At 42.2% G+C, this 15,059-nt stretch overlaps 1 protein-coding gene across 4 annotated transcripts in view; it reads right to left on the bottom strand.

Annotated features, from left to right (window-relative positions):
* CNOT4 (CCR4-NOT transcription complex subunit 4) overlaps positions 1–10,110 on the bottom strand; it is a 78,110-nt gene extending 68,000 nt beyond the window's left edge. For 3 of the 4 annotated variants that reach the window (XM_082281018.1, XM_082281015.1, XM_082281017.1), the window contains exon 1: positions 9,763–9,895. The gene's annotated coding sequence lies outside the window, so the exon portion shown is untranslated. Of the gene's footprint in view, positions 1–9,762 lie in introns of all 4 variants that reach the window. The other variant, XM_082281016.1, reaches the window with a different exon arrangement.
* Positions 10,111–15,059: the final 4,949 nt, after the last annotated feature.

The raw sequence follows: 15,059 nt of genomic DNA on the forward strand, positions 1-15,059 counted from the left end.
CATAGACGAGCAAGGGGCTGCAGTATCTTTCCTATGAGGTTGAGGTTATTCAGCCTGCAGAAGAGAAGGCTCCAGGGAGATCTGGATAGCAGCCTTCCAGTATCTAAAGGGGACCTACAAGAAGTATGGAGAGGGGCTCTATCAGGAAGCGAAGTGATAAGACAAGGGGTAAAAGTTTTAAACTGAGAGAGGGTAGATTTTAGGAAGAAATTCTTCACTACAGGGGTTGTGAGGCACTGGAACAGGTTGTCCAAAGATGTTGCAGATGTCCCATCCCCCGAAGTGTTCAAGGACAGGCTGGATAGGGCTTTGAGCAACCTGGGCAAGCGCAAGATGCCCATGCCCACAGCAGGGGTGTTGGAATGTGATGATCTTCAAGGTAATTTCCAAACCAAACCATTCTGTGATTCTATGAACTTGTCTACACTTTCCGTTCTAAACCTAAGGCAACACAGAGATGCATTAGAATTTAATTGCATTTAGGCAGTGCTCAAGGCAGAAAACCAAAATACTACAAATTAAGGCTGTGATCCTACAAACATTTAAGTAGTAAACTTTACCCAGTGGAATAGATCTACCGATGATAATGAAGTTACAGAACATGTTTGAAACAGAGAAATAAGCTGTCCTGGGTTGCAGTGTATTCTATCACCATCCTCAGGAGCTGTTGAAACCAGGTGGGGCAGTGTTTCCTTGCCTCCTCCCCCCCGACTATCTTTCTGTTAATTGCCATCATTGTCCTGCCGACTGACTCAGAGATAACTCCCTCCGGACTATCTTCTGTTAATGAGCCTCATCAACACTTGGCCTCATGACTCATTACCCCATTGTGAGATGCTCCACCCAGAGGGAGGAACCAAGCATCCCATCGTGGATATAATCTGGGACTCTGACCACCAGAGACAACCCTTCCCACTGGATTTCCAGAGGACAGGAGCTACACAGCCACCATTGGACTTTCTGAGGAAGATCAGACTCTTTTACTACAGGATCACTGCTTCAGAGGACTGCAGCCACCCTTCTACCAGACTGCTACCACCACCCTGCCTAGCAGGGTGTCAGGTTGTACCTTGACTCTGTCAGTTTGAACCAGTGTTTTCTTTTACTTTTTTTTCCTTTCCTTTAATTTCCATTAAATTGTTATTCTGACTTGGTGCCTCCCACTGGTTTGTTTTCAAACTAGTACATAAGCCTACATTTGCAATATTAGCTTCAAAAATTTAAGTTTTATTATAACAATTCCCCACAATGAGCACTGCTGTTACACAATGTAACAGTCTCAATATGTAAATACACAAGGCATAGTGGAACTGTAAAGATACAACAGAAATTTAACACATACAAGTCCATTTCCACTTTAAAGAGACTACAGTCACACCAAGGTACCTACACTTGGAAATTTTCAAGAGTAAAAAAGTAAGTAAAGCATTAGCCCCTGTAGCAAGTAACTGCAAAGCCCGATGGAAAAAATAAGTGAGTGAACCATTACAGCTTTTTCTTGATGTCTATCTGGGAGGTAAAGTCGATTCCAAATACAGCACGTGTCCTGTGCTCAAATTTGTGGCACTATCTGAAAGTAGGTGGAAATGAGGCCTGTGACTTATTTCTTGTTTCACAGTGAAAATGACAAAGGGTGAAGCTTCTCTAAAATCTGAAATTCTCTAGCACCTACTTCAAGGCAACAAAGTATGTCTTTCAGCAATTTATAAAACAGTTGGATAACATCAAAGGCACATATAATTAAAATGCAGTATCAAATAAATCCAATGATTTATCAGTTCTATTAGCTGAAGAAAAAGATCAAGTTAGAGTTCAGCATGGAAAATAAGAATACTATGCTTAAGACATCATCTGCTTCAGACGAGCAGGATGCTATTTCAGTAACATTCACTGACATCTGAGTCAATAGAAAATAGTAAAAACATCTACCATGTCACAGTCACACTCACAGTTTGGGGTTGGTTTGGCTTCTACAGAGAACACTTAGAATTTTACTTTACTTCCCATTCTGTAATTTTAAAAATTAGATTTATATCAAAAAGCAAACCAATCATTTAATGAGAAGCACAGAAAAGCTTCAGAGAGTGGAAGAGCCTTCATATGACTCATACTCCACATACCTGCTAGAAATCCAGAAAGGTAGTTGCTTTGTACAATATTCACTCACATCATAAATACCCATTCCCACATATCTGGTACACAAGCCACAATTGCCTACTTGTGCTCTTCAGGGAAATACATATTTGTTACTGAAAAACAAAGTTGAAAAAAAGCAACACGTGCACTGAGGGAAGCACCTTTATCCCAGTGAGGAACAGAACAGAAAACTGCTTGAAGATTATATGCTGTAGTAAACAAATTTTCTAGACAGACACATATAAAGCAATTGCCTTAGAAGAAAAAAGGAAAGGGAGAACAATGAGAAATAACAGCATCAGCTTCCACTAATTTAAGCAGGATGTGTAGTACTGGTTTTATATAAATTCCTTCTACTGCTACCTCCATTACCTGGAGCTGCATTAACTCAGGCAGGTGAAGTTAAGGAGTCATTTGGTACATACAAAGTGCTGAATGGAATCCCAAACAATTTGTCAGACTGTGACAAATATATGTTATAAAAAGCACAGAAGTTCAAGTTGACTGCAAATACACTTGCCCAACATATCTTTTAAATGCTGTGACTTTTTAATACTAAGAGACAGGTCTGAGGTTTTACCAGCCAAGAGCAGCTGAATGCAATTCCTTTGGAGAAGCTTAAGCCCATATGAGATGCAAATTAACCAAAACCCATACGAAAATTAAACAACTGCCTTCAGAGAACAAATAACTGGTTGACAGATTTAAGTTTCTTTAAAAATAGAAGAAACAAAATACAAAATGAAGACATTAAGGATGCCTCAGAAACATTTATGCTGATGTCAGCTCTGGGAAGATGCTCTCCGATATCTGACTTTAAATTTCGTAAATAAAAAAAGTAAAACAAAAACCCAAATAAAACACAGAGTGACAGAGTAACACTGAGTCCATTTCCTTCCTTATACTTTCATATATTATGGTATTTTCTGAGTCCATCACAAGTCTCAGAAAAAACCAGTACAATCAAAAGATGCTGCACTGCACCTCTATAGAAGTTACCTTCACCATGCTTTCAGGGATGGCACACACTGAATAGAACAGAAACAGCAGCTGGTAGTAAGTGGCTCATTTGTCAAGAGTGGATAACTACAGCACTGCAAATGCCAAAAGGAACCTGACCCTCCCTCTCACCTCACTACACACGTTCGAAAACAAATTTTGCTTCACCTCTGGTCAAGAGTTTAACATATATGTGCAAAGAATTTTTTAAAAAACCCCTCATGGTAACTGGTATTAATTATGAATAGAGACAGAATAACCATTTTACTTCAAAAATGCCTGGTTTTGGACTCTCCACTTTACTTATACTCTATACAACTATGGTCAAAAAAATAAAAGCCATGTGCCACTGCAGACTTCCTTATAGAAATGGCTGTATAGTGCTCCCTTTTTGGTCACTGAAGTCAAAAGCAAATAGGTGGTTTCCCCAGAAGAGATACTCCAGAACCAATTCTAAGCAGTTTCTGCCCAAGGTATGGTGTTTTCTTCAGACTGTCAGAGTCACGTGGTCACACAACACAGCTGGCTCTCACCAAGTTTCACTGTGCTATGTATTTATACAGTAGTAACCAGAGGAATAGTTCTCACACAGAGTATGTCCCTGCCCCACCCCCTGGGAATCACAAGCCTCAAGTTAAACCAGAAAGAGACCATGAGCAAATTAATGGCTCTAAAAGGGCTCAATGAGAGGAGGAAGTCGTTACACTGGTGAAAACATGAGAATGGACACATCTTGAAGCATGCTTACAATTATAACTACTACTCAAGACTCAAATGAAATTGTAATCCAGTCAGATAGTAACACTACCCATGTGCAGAAGGCAGCCTGATAAAAGAGCTGCTATTTCCTAAACTTCCCAGCTGTTCTTCCATATTTTCAACATACACTAACAGTTATGTAAAGGAAAACTAGTGATCATCTTCTAGTTTCAGACTTACCACCTATGTTCTAGAACCAGTTTGCCACTAACTGTGAAACCACCCCATTAGTATGTTAAATATATGCTTTACTAAATGAAAGCATTAGCAAAGGAGCTTTCAAAAATGGGAAAAAGCTCTAACTTCTGTAACGTGGTTCCTCAATTATAAATTACTTGACCCTTAACCTAGGATGAAGTTTCATAAAAGGAAAGATTACCTTCTTAGGAAAAGGGATTCAACATGCTAAATGATCAACAGAAACACATGCAAGAAGGCTTGTTCAGAGGAGCAGCAGTTACATGATAAATGGCTGTAAGATTAAGTCACTAGACAAATTGGATTAATGCTACTGGGCCTCTCTCATTCAGACCAGTGTGTTTAACATAACTTCAGGAGTTTAGGGGCCCCTACAGTTCACACTGATTGAAGGAAATGCATTCAGATTAACTATTGGGCCTGCTGACCTATAAACACTAATTTTGACTTAGCAAGTTTTGGCCTTTTATTTTATGCTAGTTTAAGAGCTCTCAGGGGACAGACACATTTTATGAATGAGATACTGAAGACTAATTCTAGATTTCATTCAATAAAAAAGAAAGTCACATGTAATGAAGCAGGAGCTATTCAAAGACAGGGAATAGTTTCTATTTTTGCAATATCCAACAGCCCAAGGTAACATCTACACATCACAAAGAAGCTTTAGGTCTTTAACTGACAGGCACAGCTATAGCTACACATACCTATCTTCATTCATTATATCTGGAGAGAAGACAGAGAAAGGAAAAAAAAGCTGAACACTTTCTCCCCACATCTAGTGATCATTGCTACATACTTCTTCCCTATCCTGTTTTTCTATATTTCTAGGCTGCAGTAGAAAAACTCTGAACAAGAGCCACCACACACTTACCTACCTGGGACATAACCTTCATCAAAACTTCTATCACAAACTCCCTCAGGTAGGCAGTTCCAAAGCACATATAAATATAATTACTTCCTTCCAGTCCTGCAACTCAAATGCTGGGGTTTTAAGATGGCAATTTACTGTAACATGTAATAAAAGACAGGTTTAGAAGAAAACTACTCCACCTGTAAATACAGTATTTCACACTTGAGGTGTCTTAGCTCATGTACCTTGCAATTTAAAATTAATATACACTATTCAAACAGGATCCACATTAAATCTATACTGGTGAAAGAAACTTTAAACCAAAACATAACATGAAGCCTGCTTTCAAGTAAATCTCATCTGTTGAATTCAGTGCTCCTGAAACAAATTAACCTGGAAAATTGTTAGCAAGTCTTCCTATCCTACAAGGAGTAAGATTGCTACCCTTCTAGTTACTACTCTTGCATATCAAATCTTATGTGGAAGAGAACATTTAAGAACATCCACACTAGGAAAAAAATAAATGCCCTTTCTGTTAAGCAAGGAAAAGATTAGGCCTCAGTAGTCTGAAACATAAGCACTCAGCCACAAAAAAGGCCTAAAAATAGGCCAAAGTAAAACCTGGGATGAAGCACTACTTGAAAATCACGGTACACGTGCCTATCACATTTTTTGGCCATCCCTACAAAGCTCGTGTGATTCTGTTCTGAACTTGAAGAACTCATTAGAAGTGAAGACAGAAGTGTGCTGCCAATTTTGCAGCTTCTTTCACTTAATTTGTTTTGAAAAAGGAAAACAAAAAAACCAAACCCCAACAACACTAACACCACCCCAAATTTCTAGTGCTAATAATTCATATCTGCAATCAAATACAAAATATTGCAGTATCACCTTCCAGCAAAAAAGACTGCTAAGCTGTGAAAAGTAAAATACTCAAAGCCCAGAAAGGGACAGTACAAGAACCTGCACTACAAAAAGGGACCCTCCATCTCACAACCAAGATATGCAGAAGTACAATTACTTTACATCAGATTTTGTAGTCAGTTGAAACCCACTTAATATTAGGCATCTGTTGCTCTCAAGACAACAGTGAGCTAGAAAAAACAAATGCTGGGATTACAGTATGTTAGAAAGCTACTCACAGGCCAATGAAATTTTCCCTTCTTCCCTTGCAAGAGGACAGAACCAGATCAAAATCAGACAGCATTGATCAGAGAACAAGCCTTAGCAAAGATCCAAGCTCCCTTTCCACCAAGTTCAGTAGCATGTTTGCTCGATCTCTACATCCACCTTTAACTCAGTGACTAAAGGATAAAAAAAACCCCCTTATGCCGATCCAAATCTATCTTTCCCCAATTTGAAAACCAGCAACAGATGAAATACCTTAATAAAAATACACAAACGACTTATTAATCATTATGAAACCAACACTAAGATATTCTGCTCCAGAATACAAACAGTACATAGCTTTCAGGATGCACAGAAAAGGATGAGAAGTGCCATTCCCTTCGCCTGCACTTGGCTTGATAGCTTCGGATGCAGGCTTCCTGAAGTTGTTAAAAGCACATGCATGAGATTTATGAATATCTTGTTTTGTACATATGTGTTTCAAAAACACTTGCAAGCTCCATTTAAATGATGATAGACTCCTCCTAGAAATACCTTGGAGTTGTCATGCTCCCAGAAGAGCCAAGCGGAAGGAAATGAAGTTAAACATATCACCACAAAACTTACTTGATCTTAGTTCTATATGGAAATCACTATCTTAAACACCAATTCTTCCTTTTGGGCTTTTGGCCTAATAACAACTAACCAGAAGTCAAAAACATGTATTCTAAATTCTCACTGAGTTTGTATAATCTTGGATACAATTTTTAAATAAGGAAATTATGAAGATTCCTTTTTCAAAGTCATACAAGAAAAATACCATCTGACAAAACCAAGCACATCAAAGTTTCTGGTGTGACAGAAGAAAACCCAGTTTGATAAAAACATACACCTAATTGATCCAAACAATCTAACAGAAAAACACATACATGCTTTTACTTAGAGAAGTAATATTCCTATTTCCTGCTAGACACTTGCATTGCCCTCCCAGTTTACTCACAGGAAGAACCAGGTCTGAGCAGCAGCTCAAGCCATGCCAAACCATTTGCTGCTGTACTTAATTTTCCCAAGTCTGGAAAGTGTTTACAGCTGTTAAAATGTTAACAAATGTTAACCAATCTCCTGAAAGGAATAAATTCATAGACTACTCTCCAAGAAACAAAAGAGGGGGGCCCAGAGGGATGGGGGATCTATTTATCCATAAAGCTCTACCTCCTCACACTGTTTCCATCCAATAAAAAGGTGACTAAGCAGGTAGAAAGACACACTGAAAAAAAAAAAAAAAGAAAGCATGAACATCTTTAAAGAGAGAAAGCTTTCAGGACACTGAAGCAAGGTAAGCTATGCAGTCTTTCACATATGCACTTACTCAAGTTAGCTCAGCAATACAGCATAACTGCAAGTAGGACAAGAGGTGGTATGTACAACCTAAGGCACTACTCACCATGTGAAAGTTTAGGAACTCTTGACCCTAGCAGTCTTGCTGAGCAAGTGATTTCCTTTCAGCATGTGTTAAGGCCTATAGATCAGCCTCATCTAACCAAAGCAACCAAGGCCCAAGATGCAATCTGTGATCAGCCACTTAACAGTTACCTGTGCTTACAGAGCAGTCTATTTGAAATAATCTCATTTATTTCAAAGAGGCAGGTGAAATTCTGAGAAATAGTTGCCAGAGTTAAGCCTTCAGGGCCCATACTTAGGATCTTGGTCAGAGCAATTTTAAAACATTTAACTTACAAAGAATATCCTAACTTTTATGAACAACAGCCATGAAGGAAAACATGTATTTCTACATAAAGATAATTTTTAATTACATTTTAAAAGCCACGTACTTGTCTATCCTCTCTCACCAGCTTTTTTAACACAAGCTTTTTATTTAGTGGGCACTCTAAGGATGTTCTTAAACTTTCTGAGGTACCAAGAAACCAGTAGAGCACTATTCCTGACAGACACTCACCACCTTTTCTCTGTAAAGAGAAAAGCTGTTAGGATCCTCCAACACCCATAATTTTAAAAGCTAACGAAGAGGCACCTGAAAAAACATGCAAGTCAAAAGAAGACAATTTTATCACTGTACTCCCCCTTTCCAAAACAATCTTTTCCCCTAAAATGAATTTAGTAAGCAATTCAGTCAAGTTCAGCTGCCAAGCATTTCTAAACACTTGCATGTGTTCATCTTGTTTATGAAATGGAAACTCTATCACAGAATTCCAAAAGCCTAAGGTGCAGCACAGCTGAATCCTAGACCACAAGTTAGATCACATAATTACAACTATTACATAGTTAAGAAACTAGCAGTATATTTGACTATTTGTAAGCCATCTGAAGCTAATTCTCCCTCTTGAGTCAAACAGCTCTTTTATTCCCTGCTCTTCATAAGCCTGTATTTTATTTTTTCCCTTTCCTTTTTAAGCAGTAAAAGGGGCTAGAAAAAATTTCATTCTTCTACGTATTCATCTTTCAGTGTGAGTGCTCTTCTGTTAGTGCCAGACACCATGTTTACATGAGTATGAAGTCAAAGTACAGGGATGTTCAAGTCAAGACATTTCAAAACTAAACCAAAATACAGACAGTTAAAACACAGTGAGTTAGAAACCTGTACAGGCTCAGTAAACATGTGACTGGCCAACATTAACTTCTAAAACTTTTGGAAAGGAGTAAGCCAACATCTGCAGGTCCAGAGTTTCCACAGCTTTAACTAGCTGATAGGTTTTGCTTACATTAACATATGCTCTGGAGAGAATTGCTTCCCCTGTGAACGACATACTTGGTATTACCACACTGACAGAAGCATACAAGCCACGGACAATTAAACCCTTTCTGGTATGGTAACAAAGCATTTTAAGGTAATTATCTAGTGTATTTTCCCTCCCCTTTATTGTACAGACGAAGGCACAGGCAGCTCACTTTTAAACTGGCAGGTAGAGCTGTAGGACCATCGCTAGATGTAGGATGAGCACCCCTACACAGCCTTGTCATTTGTTTCTGCTAACGCACAAAATGGAAAGAGCTTCTAGGATTTTGCAAGCAGAAGACAGAAAGTTACATACCGGTTATTTTACTGACAGACAAATCTCAGGAGGTTGCACGGACTGTCCAAAATAACACCAAAATTAAGAGGCTGCCATTCACCATCTGTTTGCCTCTCCCTCAGGAAAAAAGTGCATATCACAAGAAGAAATGGAGCCTGGCTCCGGGGAAGAGGAAGAAGGGGACAGAGGAAATTTCCACGCAAATTCTAAGTGAATCACGCCGCGATGCCCGCGCCTGGCTGCGCCGGCCTGCCCCGGCAGAGGCAAGCGGTTCCGGGGCCACCGTCCCTCCGCCGCCCCGGCCGGTGGCTCGGCCCGGCCCAAGGGCTTCCCCGCGCCGGGGGGGGGGGGGGGGGGGGGGGGGCGAGGAGGAATAAATACAGCCTCCTCCGGGCAGCGGCACGGAGGGAGCCCCTTCCCCGGCGCCCCCCGGGCAGGAGGAGCCGCCCGCTCGCCCCCGCACCCTCCCCTCCCGGCCCGGTGCCCTCGGCGCACGGCAGCGGCCCGCGCGTCCCCCCGTCGCCGGGGCTGCACCGGCGGGTGGGCTGCGGCCTGCGCCGTCCCAGCGAAGCCTCGGCGCTCTCGTAGTCAGAGCGGCCCGGCTCCCCCCCGCCTCCTCCTCGCCTCTCCTTCCCTCCCTCCTTCCTTCCCTCCCCGGCCCGGCCTTCAGCTCGCACTCACCCGCCTTCCTCCTGCCTGCCCGGCCCGCGGTGCGTGTGCGCGTCTCTCCCTCTCAGGCTGCCCGGCGCGGCGGGGGCGGCCAGGCGGGTGGGCGAGTGAGTGAGCGTGCGGGAAAGGAGGCGAGGGGAAAAGGAGAAGGGTGGGGAGGGAAGGAGAGAGGCGACGAGGAAAGAGAGAGAGAAGCGGAGGGGAGAAACCCGCAGCGGCGCTCCTGGGGCGGGACGTGCAGCGACGGCCAGCCGGGTACTCGGGCGGCTGCTCCGACGACCTTTACGCGAGGGACGGGCGATCTCCGAGCTCGGGGCGCTCCGCTGCCAGCCCGGCCACCATCTTACATTGGGGAGACTTGCCCCGGACGCCGCCCCCGCTGCGCGTGCGCTGCCGGCAGTGGGCGGGGAGCGGCGCGGGAGGGGGGACGGGGCGCGACGGCAGCGGCCGCGACGGCGCGGGGCATGATGGGACTTGTAGGCGGTGGCCTGGACAGCGCGGGAGGAGGTAGAGGCGGCGCCGGCGCCGGAGCACGGTCCCCGGTCCCCTTCCTTCAGGTCAGGGCTCTGAAGCTCTGCTCCAGGCAAGGCTGTCCCACTGCCCTGCTCTGGGGAGTTCCCGTCCGTTAACTCGCTGCAACTTCAGCCACCTGTTGCTGGACATTAAACCGCGCGGTTTTCAAGCACTGAGTTGGTTTCTTTAAAAATATTTTTTTCCTGTCACTGGTGTTGCTTTGGGATGTATTTCCCCTGCCAGGTCGAAGCGACCCCGTGTACTCCCCGTCGGACCTTGCCGGTTGTCGGCTACAGCGCCAGGGGATGTGCTGTGCTGTGTTCTCCCAGGAACACCTGAGGCGGCTGTCACGGCGGCTCGGTCGGGCTGGACGCGGCTCCCGCGCAAGCCGCCACGGCCGGCTCTGTCTGACGGCCGGCTCTGTCTGACGGCCGGCTCTGCCTCACGGCCGGCTCTGCCTCACGGCCGGCTCTGTCTCACGGCCCGCTCTGTCTCACGGCCCGCTCGCCCCTCACCCACCGGGGCAGTGCCACTGTGCCCGGGCGCTGCCCTGGGCCCGGCCGTGCCGCCGCCCCAGCCTGCCCGCCAGCCGCGCTCCCCGGGGAGAACCCTCGCGACACCTCCCGCCTCACCCTTCCCTTCTTTGGCTTTATTCTTCCTTTTTTTTCGGTCAGAAAAACTTTTTGTTTTGTAGAAACTCAGAGAAATTATATTGCTTCTGTCTCTTTCTACCACGGACACCCTGGGCCATGGACCTGTTTAAATTGCACCCATATCCCTTTCTTTCTCCTGTGATCCCCGATGCCGCACGAAGGATCTCATCGCCTCAGCTAACAGGCAAGAGGGCTTTTATGCGTCGCCTTTATAGCTCTCTTGTGGCTTTCCTGCCCTGGCATCCTTAGCTCTCCAGACAGCCTCATCCTGGGTGTTTAATTATCAGTTATCTCTAGTGCACAAACTATTACTACTTTGGCCATGACAATATTCGCCTGAAAATTTTACTTACTTCAGCAATTGATAGCAAAGGGAGGTGTTCATCACCGAGTGCACTGGCACAACTATTACATTTAGTGGCATGGATCTTTTCTTCTTTACTTTTGTTTCTTAGTTTGAAGTGTTACACTAGTACAGCTTTGTACAATATGCCTGTTTTATTAGCAGTGGAACTTGTGTTGACGTAGCTTATCTCCTTCCTAAAACAAATTAATGTTACCTTGTGCGTATTAAATTTTAGACTGATATAGGTATCTCCCCCTCAGGAAAGCTCTACAAATTAACTTTTACTACTTCTTGCTGTAGGCAAGACCCAGGTCTGTATAAAAAGATATGCTATTCTCAGTAGTAGTCTTGACATGTGAACTCAAATGCAATGTTATTCTGAAAACAAAGCATAAAATGGAATGTAAACAGCTATATATGTGAGAAATTCCATGTTTCTCTGCATATATTTTACACTGTAACATATGCTTAATGTATCAATGTAAAGTAATTAGTATATATTAATCAAATTTAGGTGATTGTATGTATATAACAGTGTATTTCTCAAAAACTTTATTATTTTCATATTCTCCAATCAACTGATATATAAACTATTAGATTCCAGAAATACCCATTATGTAAGTAACTTACATAAGTAATGTAATTGTTGACACACCTAATACCCAGCAACATTTCCTGTTGAATAAAAGCAAGTACTCTGACTTGGAAAGAAAGGTTAAAAATAATATAACTAAAAGCTGCACTTCTGAGTCAGAATTGAGCCTGCTACTATAAAGTGAATTCTGTGATTTCTTTTAATTCAGAATTAAGGAGTCTTTCCCTTAGTAAAAGTCTGTTCAAATCACTTTGCTGAGACCTGTATGAACACAGATAGCAGCAGCATCCAATAATAATGCAGGAAAAAATCTACATGGCTGAAGATACTCTGGCTGATGTTACCAAAGGTTGTCCATAGCCCTGCTTCCACCTCTTCTTTAATCTGGTAAGAATAATTCACTAGGCCATCATGTGGCCATTTTAAAGTTTTAAGATGCCCTTATATTAATTATTTTATTACTTTTAAGTAATTGTAATGGCTTTCATAAGGTTGCTTAACTGCATTTTGACACCTTATTTACTTTTGGAAATGTTTGGGTTTCATTTGTTTTGAATGGGTCTGATAACTCAGCAGGATTGTTTCTAAGAAATCATTTTGATGTTTATAAAGAAAAGCTTTTGGAATACATTTTCTTGGAAATAACCAGTGTGTACTAGCTAGAGTAAAAATGTCTATCCGCATGATTTACGTATTGTGATTCAACCCCCAGTTCCCTGAGATTTGTTGCATGCACTGTTGTGCATTGATCCACACCATGTACTGGGAAGTTGTTCTCCCGGGCAATGATCCACAGTCACTGTCCTGTGGAACAAATACAGGAACCTACTAGGATTCTGCAGTTTGGTGTGAAACTAAGCTACTTTCAGGAGTCCTCCAGTGTTAAGCTGCCACCATTTCAAATGGCTGCCAACCCGTTTGGAGGGAACAATGGAGGGTCCTGAGAACGGACTAGAAAGAGACATGACGGTGGTGTACTGATACTGGCAGAAAAGGAGGAGGTGGAGATCGAGTGATTCCATGCTTGGTTGGGAGAAAGAGTAATTATGCTGGGACTTCAGGATGGTAAATGTTGCAAAGCATCTGTATAGACTGCAGTCTGAATATTTAGCAACAAAAAACCAATACAGCAGCACCTCTACGTGTGGACTTGCTGCTCACTGGGATTGATAATGGTCTACCAATATGTGCTGGAAATATTTATCACGTGCATATTTCACTGTGCTGGTACTGAGAAAATACTTCCAGATTTGTAAAGTTCATGACTCCAAGCTCTGCCGGCAGCATTGGCTGAATGTAGGTGCCTATATTTCAGACTGAAAATTGGGTTTCATAAATAGAAAAAAAATATTTCTCTCAAGCTTCGACAAAGCCTCATGGATCACTACAGAAAGTTCACAGATATTATTATAGAATGATATACAATGGTTGATAACAGGCTTTTTAGAAATTCAGCCTTAGTTACTGAAACAGAAATAAGAATGTCTCTGCCGACTGCAATGGATGTTATTGATGTGTCCACTCCTTTTGTCACTCTAGGAGGTCCAAACATCTTTCTGCTTCTCTGACTAATGATGCCTTTTACTTGGCAAATGCACTGGAGAAAGGAACTGCATGACTGTTCTGACTAACTGTAGAATAATAAACAAAGGGCTTTGTTGGGAAATTAAGGGCAGGTGGAGGAGCCTTACAAACACTCTGATTGATATCTGCTGCAAGTAGCAGATGTTCACTATGTCTTGTTGGAAATACATGAGATGAGAAGGAGATCTCCATGCTGCTCAGGGAAACAGGATGAGCAAATTGCCTTGCTCTTTCTTAAATGAGAGAATAGAGTGGTGAAAAAATGAATGTATTATAGCTGAAGATATGAGAGAGATGTATCTTTGTTATGTTTTTGAATTATTAGAGGTAAATGAGAACTTCAGTGGGATACTTCAGCCAATTTTTTTCATTACAACTTTTGCTTATTCAGCATAACTCTGGCACAGCACCCTTCATCTGGTAAGTGCACCTATCTTTGCAAATGAAAGCAGAAATCACTCCTCTTTTCTGTAAAGGGTGTAGTGGGAACCTCCAGGAAGCTCCCACTATTTGTTAACCTCAGAGTGCACTTGAAGTGGTGATATAACATCTTAATATTCTTCAGAGGACTGGGGTTTTTTCACAATTTACAGCAAATCTTCCTGCATGTTTTTTTTTCCCTTGTCCCAAACTCCTCTGAATCTAGACACTCATGTCCAAGTTAACACAAGTTGTTATAAATACAAGTTGTTATAAGCATCCTTCCAGCTCTTTTTTTGCCTTCTGGCTCCTGTGCTGAAATCCATTCACAGAATCCTTGAACTTCTCTTTCCTATCCTCCTTTTCCTTTTTGAAATATTTTTTATGCATTAAACAACTTGTTAGGCTAAAGTTCTTCATCATAATGGGGCCTTTGTAGTCAGAGATAAACTGCAATTATTTGTTATTTCTGCACTGAACTCAGTGCCGATGATCATAGGCTTCATACTTTTTAAATCAATTTTGGAATGTCATTCCCATCTGTTTTTCCAGTTTGGGCTTCCCTAGGAAGTGGTTGTTCTTGGGGAACCCTATAGTATGTAAAAAATTAGAAGCCTCTCTCTCTACATCTCCTTTCTGTAGAAATCACGTGCTGGTCTCGGAATGGGAAGAACGGAAGAAGCTGCTGGGCTAATGAGAGAGACAGTATCCTGCTACTGAACAGTAACAGGACTCGAGTTTGTAGTTTTATGTTCACCTCTGTAGCAATGTTACCTTGAAGTATGTTTCCAAGAGCCGAGAAAAAGTCTTACTGCAAAAGGCAATGGATAAATCTGAAAGATGTGTGGCATTGCATAGAAAGGTACTGAAGTAAATTCAGCTGCAGAAGTGAGAGAGACCATACAGATAAGAAACCCAGAGGGCTGGATTGTTTTGCTCTGTGCATAGTAAAAATGGAGCACAATCTTTGCCCTAAGATCTCCTGTAACAGACACAGATCAGCATCATGTGCACTAGAAGGGAACAGACTGTAGAGCAATTGGCCTGAATTCAAGAATTTTATATTGCTAAAGGTTTGATTACAAGTGTTTTATAATCTCAGCATTTTGAAATGTCTCATTTTAGTAATTCCTCTCATAAAATGTGAAAGGAAGCTAAAGAATGCTGAACAAATTATAAGCCAAAGTATATCTGCTAC

This window comes from Coloeus monedula (genome assembly GCF_965178545.1).
Source record: "Coloeus monedula genome assembly, chromosome: 4".
Taxonomy (NCBI): Eukaryota; Metazoa; Chordata; class Aves; order Passeriformes; family Corvidae; genus Coloeus; species Coloeus monedula.